General features: G+C 38.6%; 1 long non-coding RNA gene across 1 annotated transcript; it reads right to left on the bottom strand.

The window, feature by feature from the left end:
* Positions 1 to 1,987: 1,987 nt before the first annotated feature.
* On the bottom strand, positions 1,988 to 3,685 carry LOC132622990 (uncharacterized). The gene is made up of 2 exons (XR_009576066.1): positions 3,336 to 3,685; positions 1,988 to 2,305 (listed from the first exon to the last, which is right to left on the bottom strand). It is a non-coding gene; the product is annotated as an uncharacterized LOC132622990 (long non-coding RNA).
* Between the last annotated feature and the right edge of the window lie 8,477 nt (positions 3,686 to 12,162).

The raw sequence follows: 12,162 nt of genomic DNA, 5'->3' as shown, positions 1-12,162 counted from the left end.
ACCAATGGGCTTGGGTTGAAAGTTGAAACAAACAAATTTAGACCAAAACAAACTTATATTTCGGAAAACAACAACAACATACCCAGTGAATCCACAACGTGGGGTCTGGGGAGGGTAGAGTGTACGCAGACCTTACCCCCACCTTAGGTAGGGAGACTGTTTCCAGAAGACCCTCGGCTCAAGAAAAGGCATAAGAAAGGTCAGATACAGGCAAACAAATCAAAACAATTATGAAAATGAAAACAATGAAAGTAAATAAGTCATTATAAACCAACAGATACTCGCAGAAATCAAGAGACAAGAAACTATAGAGCAACATAACTATTCGTAAGAAAGGATAAACGCGACTACCAACTAGCCTTCTACCCTAATATGAGTCTTCCATACCCTCCTATCTAAGGTCATGTCCTCGGTAAGCAGGAAATGCGCCATGTCCTATCTAATCACTTCCCCCCAATACTTCTTCGGCCTACCTCTACCTCTTCTAAAACCGTCGCTGGCCAACCTCTCGCACCTCCGCACTGGGGCATTTGCATCTCTCCGCATCACATGCCCAAACCATCTCAGCCTCGCTTCCCGCATCTTGTCTTCCACTGAGGCTATTCCAACCTTGTCTCGGATGACTTCATTCCTGATCCTATCGCTCTTAGTGTGCCCACACATCCATCGCAACATTCTCATTTCCGCCACTTTCATCCTCTGAACATGAGATTTCTTGACTGGCCAACACTCCGCCCCATACAACATAATTGGTCTAACCACCACTTTGTAGAACTTGCCTTTAAGTTTCGGTGACACCTTCTTGTCACACAACACTCCAGAGGCAAGCCTCTATTTCATCCACCCTGCACCAACACGGTGTGTGACGTCATCATCAATCTCCCCATTTCCTTGTATAATAGACCCAAGATACTTGAAACTATCTTTCTTCTGTATGACCTAGGTGCCAAGCCTCACTTCCACGTCAGCCTCATGCACTATATCACTGAACTTTCACTCCAAGTACTCTGTCTTGGTCCTACTCAACTTGAACCCTTTAGACTCCAGAGTTTGTCTCCAAACCTCCAGCTTAGCTTCAACCCTGCTACGAGACTCGTCAATCAGGACTATGTCATCCGCAAATAACATACACCATGGCACCTCACCTTGAATTTGCCGTGTCAATCCATCGATTACCAAGGAGAATAAAAATAGGCTAAGAGTTGATCCCTGGTGCAACCCCATTACCACTGGGAAGTGCTCTGAGTCTCCTCTCATAGTCCTTACCCTGGTCTTGGCCCCATCATACATGTCTTTGATCACCCTAATGTACGCCACAGGTACACCTCTAGCCTCCAAGCATCTCCATAGAACCTCTCTCGACACTTTGTCGTATGCCTTTTCTAGGTCGATGAATACCATGTGCAAGTCCCTCTTCCTCTCCCTATATTGCTCCACCAGTCTCCGTACAAGATGAATAGCTTCTGTAGTTGAGCGCCCCGGCATGAATCCGAACTGGTTCTCTGAGATAGACACGTCTCTCCTCACCCTCATCTCCACCACCCTTTCCCACACTTTCATAGTGTGGCTTAGCAGCTTGATCCCTCTGTAGTTGTTGCAACTTTGAATGTCGCCCTTGTTCTTGTACAATGGAATCATTGCACTGCATCACCATTCTTCGAGCATCTTAGCCGTCTTAAAGATGACATTAAAGAGTCGAGTCAACCACTCTAAATCTGCCCTGTCTGCAGTCTTCCAAAATTCCCCAGGGATCTCATCGGGCCCGGTTGCTCTTCCCCCACTCATTATACGAACAACACCCTTAACTTCCTCAACCTTTATACTCCTACAATATCCAAAATCACGACACCTGTCACGCCTCGAACCATGGCCTGGACGTAACACGGCACTCGGTGCCTGACTGCATGTGACCGAGCGAACCACATGGCCTGCTGAACTATCATGAGGCATACATGAGCGGAAATATAACGTGAATGCATGATGAGCCTTTATAAAATGTAGTAAGTCATAATACTTAATAAAAACACTTGTTTAAACATGAGTGCGGAAATAACATGAATGAGCCAAAAATGGCTATACGACTCCGAATGTCTGACATAGCATAACTGACTTGTCTAGTCTATGAAACCTCTATCATGAGTCTGACTGGAAAACATACTTACTGGGACAAGGCCCCCAGCATACCTTTAGATGCATAATTAATCATAAAGTAAAAGTTGACTAAACCCCGAATGAGATGGGGCTCACCAATAAGCTGATACGAGCAAATCCTAATGATCAGAAGCGTCGTCCTGTAAATCCGTACCTGCATCGTGAAATATAGGCCCCCGGGCAATAAAAAGGGGACGTCAGCACATTGAATGTACTGGTATGTAAAGCAACCGGAAGAAACAGCATGGGACATGGAATAACATGATAAGAACTGAAACTGAAAACTTGGACATGAACATGAGCATGAGCATGAGTACATATATATATATATGACATGAGTAAAACATGATAAGTGGGGAGAGCATTTCATAAACCGACAACATGATATCACCACGTGGATACGTGGAGTCTGGTACCTCGCCGGACCAGCAGAGCCCCTATACCTTGCCAGGGTATAAGGTAATAACGTACCTGATGGAACCATTCAGTGTGAAATTAAGGTATCGTCCTAACTGGGCGGAGCGATCCTTGTCCTATGGTGGCTACATAGTTTCAGGCTATCTGAGCCTTCTCGGTAATTCGTGCAACTCCCAAAAACATGAACATAATATAATTGGCTAAGAAGCCCATGATTTTCGTGAATTAACTTGTAATCATGATTCCACGAAATAACTTGTAACATGGTTTCGTGAATTAACTTGTACTTGTCTTGTAATCATGATTTCACGAAATAACTTGTAAACATAGTTTCATGCAATAATTTTGTAAACATGGTTTCATGAAATAATCTTGTAAAATAGTTTCATAAGATAACTTGTCATAATCTTGCAAACATGTTCTTGATTCATGAGTAATAAGAATATTTCGAAATCATATATATAATTGACTTGAAAACATGCTTGTAACTTGCTAGATAAAATCATAAAGTTTCATATGAACATAATGAGAACACATGAGGAGGAATTCATGATTCATGGATTAAGCTGGGATTCCTAATATCAATAATGGAAGATTAGGAATACAATAACGAACATAGATACGAAATTCGTGTACATACATACATAATTACGGGCTACCAATATGTTGGATTTAATGCCCTAGGATTTGAACTTCATAGATTTTTACGAAACGGATCATGGGGAAGAACGTAGAGATTCCCACATGTGAATGGAAGTTCTACATACCTTAACTTCCCGCTTTTGAGCGTATCACAATGTTCTTCAATCCCTTCAACTTCAATCTATAGCAATACAAGTCATAGGGATTCTATATTAGCAACAATATCCATGTTTTGTTCATCTAAGCATTTTATCAAACACTTAGTGGGCATGAAGCTCTATGACCCTCATTAATGGTGTTTTCTTCACCAAATCCCCATTCTTTTACTTCTAGCCAAATCTACAATCTCAATTAGGTGTAATTAACATCATTCTTCATCACACATATGAATCCAACAATCCCACATCAACAATCCAACAATCCTAGCATAGTTCATATAATTCTCTTCAACAACCCAATTATTATTCTCCCAAGAATTCATCAATTCAAAACCATAAAGGATTAGGGAGTAGAAATATTACCTTTCAAGAGTAGTAATCACGAAATAAACACCCCCAAGTCCGATCTTGGGCTTAAAATGACGACAACGACTTGTACTACACGTTTTCCTTCACGAGCTTTGGGATTCGGGGCCTTAAACTTGGTTGATTTTCTACTTTCTCTCTCTAATTTCCCTTCTCTCTCACTTCCTCTCTCTAAAATCTGAATTTGGAGAAAGAAATGGGCTGCTAGGGTTATATTTCCCTTTTATACTAAGGGAAAATGGGTTTGACCCAACTTGAAAACGGGTTGAGACCTTGCTGTCTTAAAACGTCCATATCTCCTTATCCCGACGTCTCCTGTGAACCCACAACCTATGGTTGGATAGGTTTTTCAATTATCTACAACTTTCGTTCTTTGAGTTTTCCCAAATTCCCAAGTTATGATAGGGTTATGGCCTCCCGAAGTCAGGTGACCCGAAACATATATACGGACCAAGATACGGTCACTGTTACGGTCCCGTAACACGAGGTACGGACCGTAACTTGGTGAAAATTTCCAGTGAGGTTCTGGAAATTTTCGGGACGTTACGGTCCACTGTTACGGACCGTAACACGAAATACGGCCCGTAACGTCACCGTTACGCTGGCAGAACTTCCAGCGAACAGGCTTCAGTAAAATGGGCATAACTCTTTGCACAGATGTCCATTTGACCCCCGTAAGATACCGTTGGAAAGATATTTCAAAGGGCTACAACTTTCATCAAGGAAGTTTTCTCAAATTCCCAACGGATGTTCATGAAATTTGACTGGAAGGCAGACGTATCAAAAACTTAGCCGATTCTATAGGATTTCGAGTGTCTTACTATTAGCCATGTTGAGACGATCATATCTCCTTGCTCCGATCTCTGATTGGCTTGATCCTTATATCGTTAGAAAGGTATTTCTACATACTACAACTTCATTGATAGTACCTTCCAAAATTCTAAACCGATCAAGGAGTTATCGCTGCCCGAAATAGGCCTATCAACCATTTTCGCAAAACGTTCAAACCTTCCATGTTTCCACTAGAACTCTAATGATATGAGCTTAAACTCAGTCCCAAAATGCGGGGTGTTACAACACCTCTCGGAGTACTCCAAATCTCCCAACACAATATCTCTGTCCCCTCCGTCGTTCAAGAGTTTGCGGAAGTATGACTGCCATCTCCGTCTAATGAGAGCGTCCTCCACTAGTACCTTGCCATCCTCATCCTTGATGCACTTCACCAGTTCCAAGTCACGCGCCCTCCTCTCCCTCGCCTTGGCTAGTCTGTACAACTTCTTATCCCCGCCTTTGTCCTCTAGTTCTGCATACAGGCGTTCAAAAGCTGTTGTCTTTGCCGCCGTAACCGCTAACTTTGCCTCCTTTCTCGCCATCTTGTACAATTCCCTATTCGTTCGCCTCTCCTTATCATCCTTGCTGTCTACCAACTTCGCATACGCCACCTTTTTTGCTTCCACCTTCTCTTGAACTCCTCCATTCCACCACCAGTCCCCTCGGTGCCGACCACGGCTACCCTTCGAGACCCCAGCACCTCTCTAGCTACTTCCCTAATGCAACTGGCCGTCCTATCCCACATGTTGGTCGCCTCCCCACTACTCTCCCAGGCTCCTATAGCCCTCAACTTCTCCCCCATCTCCAGGGCACCCGTCATGGTCAAACTCCCCCATTTGATCCTAGGCCTGTCGTCCACGACCCTTTTTCTCTTCCTCATCTTGATTTCCAAATCCATCACCAAGAGCTTATGTTGGGTCATTAGATTCTCACTCGGAATCACCTTGCAGTCCTTACAAAGACCTTTATCGTCCTTCCTAAGGAGTAAAAATTCTATCTGCATCTTAGCCACCGAACTACGAAAGGTTACCAAGTGCTCTTCCTTCTTCGAGAAACTCGAATTGGCTACCACCAGCCCAAAGGCTATTGCAAAATCCAACAGTGCAACTCCTCCTCTGTTTCTGTCCCCGAAACCACAACCTCCATGCACATCGTCATATCCTCCTGAAATTGACCCAATGTGCCCATTGAAATCTCCTCCGATGAATAGCTTCTCAGTGGACGGTATACCTCCCATCATCTCGTCCAAATCCTCCCAAAAACGTCTTTTCTCCTCCTCGCCCAAGCCCGCTTGCGGCGTGTAAGCACTAATAATGTGCAAAATAAACCCTCCAACGACCAGCTTAATCGTCATCAACCTATCACTGATCCTCTTAACCCCTACCACCTGTTCTTGTAAGTCATTATCTACTAAAATGCCTACCCCCATTCCTATCCCTCAACCTACCTGAGAACCATAACTTATACTCATCCACATCTTTGGCCCTGGATCCTACCCATTTAGTCTCCTGGACACAAGCTATATTAATCCTCCTCTTCTTAAGAATCTTAACTAGTTCGATGGACTTCCCCGTTAGAGTCCCAATATTCCAAGACCCTACTCGCAAACTAGAGACTCCCTTAACCCACCTACCCCCTCTAACCCTCACCCCCGTCCGAGAGCATGACCTTAGTCCACCGTCGTCTACCAAAGCCAGTAAAGCAAATATAAACTACTCGACCAGACAGGAATCAATACTAAAACACAAGTTAGCAATAATCTAGATGAAAGTGTAACTACTACGACAAGAACGAAACAAGTAATGCAAGAATGCAAATTAGCTGCAAGGATAAAAGACAGAGAATTAAAAAAACATTGAACAAAGATCAACCGTTATTGTTTCCAAACAAACCAAAATTGGACTTCGGAAAACAGAACACAAGTTAAAAAGAATTAATAACAACGAAGAAAAGAATCTACCAACAAATGTAATATTGTTTGGTAAGTTTAAATTTTATGGACAATTAAAGTAAATCAATTATAAATGAAAAGGTTGGAGTAGTTAGTGGTGGAGGAATGGATACGATCCCTCCACCCTTAATCTAAAATTTCGGGTTCTAGTCCTGATAATAGAATCCTATAGTAGGAGTTCGTTCCCAAATAGGTCTTTCGAGATGGGAATCCTGAACACCCGATAAAAAACAAAAAAAAAAGTAATTTCACTATTTCTTTTTGGTGTGAGCTCTTGGGGAAAATCAAATATCATTTAATCAATCATGAATAAATGAGAATAAATTAATTAACCATATGGAACGCTACTTCCATATTTGCAAAGGAGGCTTTGCCAAAATTTTGGGTAACGTATAATAGATCATAAATCTCAAATTTCTAATTATAAGTCGATCAATTTAAAGATATATATATAAGAAAAACTCAACAAATTAAGGGACCTAATTGGTAAATTAACTCAGCTAAAATACGATCAAGGGCTAAAAAGTTAACTGATGATATGTTTTGATTTAAAAAAGAATATTAATTCAGCAAGTTAATATGAATTCAAGATTGTGGTTAAACATAGTACTAGGTTGCATTAAGTGCATATGTATGTTGCTTTGCGCTGAAGATGTGCTTTAAGACATTGTACAATCCATGAAAGAAAGAGACAAACTTTTCTGTTATTGGGTTTGGATTCTTGATCCGAGGGAAGATGTCTCCAAAAGCTTATACTTTTTTCTTCAAATATTTTACCGTCTTGTTTTTTTCTCCAGTTGCCTGTTTGCTCCAAGACAACAAAAAACATAAAGATAAATAAATATTAATCATCAAAGATCAAAGTATTAATAGTGATGTTTTAATTCTTACAAAACGGAATGTGATATGATGAGATAAAATACAATAGAAACGAAGATAACAAACATATATCTATTCTTGACGGGCAAAATGATCCCCTTTGAATTCGAGACTGTGTGAGATGGTTTAAATTTCTTTTATCTTTAATTAAAATATGGAGTTTAAATATAAACCCCCCTAACAAAAGTATTTTGGCCTCTTTAATGAATTTATTCGGTACACCTTCAAATCAATCAAGTCAAATAATTACCAATAAATCTTGAATACGGCATGTCCAAAAAAAAAAAAATGTTAAAGATAAAGAGTCGGCTAGAACTAAAAAGTTTTGTAGCCATCTCTTCAGGAGTCCGGAACCAAAATGCTAAAAAAAAAAATATCACTTTAAATTAAAATACCCCAATAAAAAAATTACCAAAGTACTTTTAGTGCAGTAAAATACGTCGTCAAGTGCTATAGCGCAGTATTTTACTGCGTTATAGAAAAAATAAATTATAACGCAGTAAAATACTGCGCTATAGAAACAATACCAATTTTTTTTTCTATAACGCAATAAAATACTGCGTCATAGAAAAGAGTACCAAATTATTATTTTTCTATAACGCAGTAAAATACTGCGTTATAGAAAGAGTACAAAAAAAATAAAAATTGGCCAACTTTATTTTTTGCAACACTTAGTGTTATTTTCCATACTTTGACCAATGATTAGTCGTGTGTCAAAACTCCGAAACGTCAATATTTTATATAGAACCTGATATTTTTTCTGCGTACAATAATGTAGGCTCAATACATCAAGGATACATAAATGTTCAGATCGTCATTTTAGGGGTTGAAAAGGTGCTCGAAGTAAGTTTTGTTTGTAAACTTTAGGTTTAAGTGTTCTATATATATAGACGTCCATTTTTGTTTGAAGACTTGTTATCATTAGCTTAAGGTTTTTTATTTTTAGGGTTTAGATTTATTGAAAATAAAGCCGTTGCCAAAAGGTTTTTAACTGCAAGAATTTTTTTAATTTTTTTGTATAGCGCAGTAAAACAGTACCAAAAAAAAAATTGGCCAACTTTTTTTTTTTTTGCAACACTTAGTGTGTTTTTGCATACTTTGACCAACGATTAGTCGTATGTCAAGACTCCGAAACGTCAACATTTTATATAGAACCTGATATTTTTTTCTACGTACAATAATGTAGGCTCAATACATCAAGGATACGTATACATTCGGATCATCATTTTAGGGGTTGAAAAGGTGCCCGAAGTAAGTTTTGTTTGAAAAAACTTAGTGTTTGACTGTAAGGTTATTTTAGTCAACTTTATATGTCGAGAAAATTAGTCAGCTTTATTTTCAAAAATTGAAACCGCAGAAGTGAAATTGACATTCACAACTACATTACCCCGGAGTTTTTACGTTGAAATCTATTGCGCATCATCATCTTACAAGTAAATAAAACTGAAAATTCCATACCAATTTGGGGAAAAATTGAAATTGAATGGGATAAAAGGTGTTTTTTTTTAAATCGGCTCGGCCAAACCGCCTTGCGGGGGTTTGTCCATGTAGATCTCGGAAAAATACCCAAAATAAAAATAAAAAACGCGTAAATCGGACGTCCGAGCGCAAAGTTATGACCATCTAAAGTTTGACGACTTTACAACTAGTTTTTCTCCCTAAATTTTTTAGAATTATATTTATATTCAAAATAAAGTTATGTCTTGATTAAAAAATAATACGCTTAAATCAAAATCTTAAAAAATAAAACACCCTAAAGTTTCCAAACAAAACTTACTTCGGGCACCTTTTCAACCCCTAAAATGACTATCCGAAAGTCTACGTATCCTTGATGTATTGGGCCAACATTATTGTACGCAGAAAAAAAATACCATGTTCTATATAAAATATTGACGTTTCGGAGTCTTGACACACGACTAATCGTTGGTCAAAGTATGGAAAAAACACTAAGTTTTTTCAAACAAAACTTACTTCAGACACCTTTTCAACCCCTAAAATGACGATCCGAACGTCTACGTATCCTTGATGTATTCGGCCTACATTATTGTACGCAGAAAAAAATATCAGGTTCTATATAAAATATTGACGTTTCGGAGTCTTGACACACGACTAATCATTGGTTAAAGTATAAAAAATAACATTAAATATTTTACTTCGCTAAAGGTACTTTGATAACTTTTTTTTTTGTTAGGGTATTTTGGTTCAAAGTGATTTTTTTGGAGGCATTTTGGTTCCGGGCCCTCTCTTCAGACAGTTGGAGAAAAATAAAGTGAGGTTTCCAAGTTTTGCGCGGAAAGAACTTCTCTTGACACTTGGCTATGTAGAGATAATTTTTAAACATATTTTCTTCTAGTTTTTATGCTGGTTTCATTTAGTTAGGTTGCTTGTTTAATTTCTCCTTCTTTAAGGAAATGAGAATTATAGGTTTCTATTTTTTAGTTTAATAAAATACTAGTAATATAACACTTATTCGAGAAGAAAACTAGAGCTTGAACTCAATTTTTGAGAACAACTAGGCAAGTTCTTTTCTCATTTCCAAAGATGATTAAACAATAACAACAATAACATACTCAATATAATCAAAGCTGATTAAACTAAATTAGAATTAACATCCCATAAGCTTTAAATATCAAATGAATAGAACTTATTTTATTGTACATTGTAATATATTATCTGTGTTAGGTTTTTGAGTTTTCCCTTCTTATGTGGAATTGGATTAATAAAACTCAATCCAATTAGGTTTTTGGATTTTCCCTTCCTATGTGGAATTGGATTAATAAAATCCAATCCAATTTGGACCAGACCAATTTTGCCCAAAATTTCCTCTATATATTGGATCAATTTAGGTCTTATTTTCAGAACACAAGAGTGAATTTATAGCAGCCATATAGAGAGAAAAACGTGAGAGAGAAAACAGATTTTCGTCCAGAAATTTTCTGCTACAGCAGTCCGCTTTAAATTGCGGTTTTCGATTCGTTAACCGTTGGATCGTGCTGAAATTTGAACTGGGGGTTCATAACATCTGGTTCTTCGATTTCAACGGTGGAGATCGGATTTTGTGGTTTGTAGCTCCAGTTTTCAAGTACGAACAGTAGCTCATTTTTTGGGGTGATTTCTCTCTTTTCTTCGCTAGTTTTGGTGCTATCTTTTATGTATTGTTGCTCCGTGTTTGGCTTTGTTGTTGTAGCCATTTGGAGAACATTGTTGTAACTCTTGTTGTTTATAGTGGAGCTTTTGTGGGTCGGAGGTCCCGTGGATGTTTCCTCTTCACATTGAAGGGGTTTTACCATGTAAATTTGGTGTCTCTTCCATTCGATTTATTTTTGCTTGCTTTGCTAATTTATTGTTGGTATAGCTGCTGCCTGGATTTCCATTTGTGCTAGTGTTTATTGTCTTCTCTTGGTTCAAATAGTGTGGGAAGTTTTGACTTGGGTATTTCTTCCGCTGTTACCTCGTCGTGCAATTTGGTTATTGCTTGTTTCTTCCCAACAAAGTGGTATCAGAGCTTGTGGTTGTATTTTATTGTGTTGATTGTTTATTTGAATGATGGAGGCAAATATGAGCAAGATGGTTTGTTTAAATGGCAGTAATTACCATATTTGGAAAAGCAAGATGAAAGATCTTCTATTTGTCAAGAAATTGCATTTACCTGTGTTTGTTTCTAAGAAACCCGAGTCTATTGAAGATGAGGATTGAGAATTTGAGCACTTACAAGTTTGTGGCTATATTAGGCAATGGGTTGAAGATAATGTTCGAAATCATATTGTGAATGAGACAAATGCTAAAAGCCTGTGGGAAAAGCTCGAGACACTTTATGCTTCAAAGACTGGCAATAATAAGTAGTTCCTACTGAAACAATTGATGAATATTAGATACAAAGCGGGTAGCCCTATTTCTGATCATATCAATGATTTTCAGGGTGTCCTTGATCAGCTGTCTGGAATGGGTGTCAAGTTTGATGAAGAAATACAGGGACTTTGGCTTCTTAATACTCTGCCAGACTCTTGGGAAACTCTTCGAGTTTCTTCGACTAATTCTACCCTCAGTGATGGTGTAACTATGGAATATGATAAGAGTAGTGTTTTGAATGAAGAGATGAGAAGAAGATCTCAAGCTTCGTCTTCTTCAACTTTACACTCCGATGTTTTGGTTACTGAAGACAGGGGGAGAATAACTTCAGAGGTCAGAATGACAGAGGCAAAAGTAGAAGCAAGTCAAGATCCTCCAAGTACAAGAATCTTACATGTGACTATTGTCACTTGAAAGGGCACGTCAAGAAACATTGCTACAAGTTTAAGAGAGACCAGAAAAGGCAAAAGAAAAAAGGCGATAATGAAAATCGTGTTGCTGTTGTTGCTGAAAATGATCTTCTTGTTGCTTGTGGTAAAAATCATATCAATCTTGTTTGTGATGAGTCTACCTGGTTTGTGGATTCAGGTGCCACTTCTCATGTCACGCCAAAGAAGGAATTATTTTCTTCTTATACTCCGGGTAATTTTGAAAATTTACGAATGGGCAATGATAGTGAGGTTGAGGTACTTGGTATTGGCACAGTTTGCTTGAAAAGTAATAATGGTTCGAGGTTGGTTCTTAACAATGTCAAGCATGCTCCAGATGTTCGGTTGAATTTAATTTCTGTAGGAAAACTTGATGATGAAAGTTATGATCAAACCGTTGGTGGTGGCCAGTGGAAGCTAATTAGAGGTTCAATGGTTGTGGCTCGAGGTTACAAGATGTCTGACTTGTACTTATTTCAGGGCTCCATTT

This window comes from Lycium barbarum, chromosome 2 (genome assembly GCF_019175385.1).
Source record: "Lycium barbarum isolate Lr01 chromosome 2, ASM1917538v2, whole genome shotgun sequence".
Lineage (NCBI taxonomy): Eukaryota > Viridiplantae > Streptophyta > Magnoliopsida > Solanales > Solanaceae > Lycium > Lycium barbarum.
The sequence above is the reverse complement of the archived record's forward strand: the minus strand, read 5'-3'. Positions and strand labels throughout refer to the sequence as shown.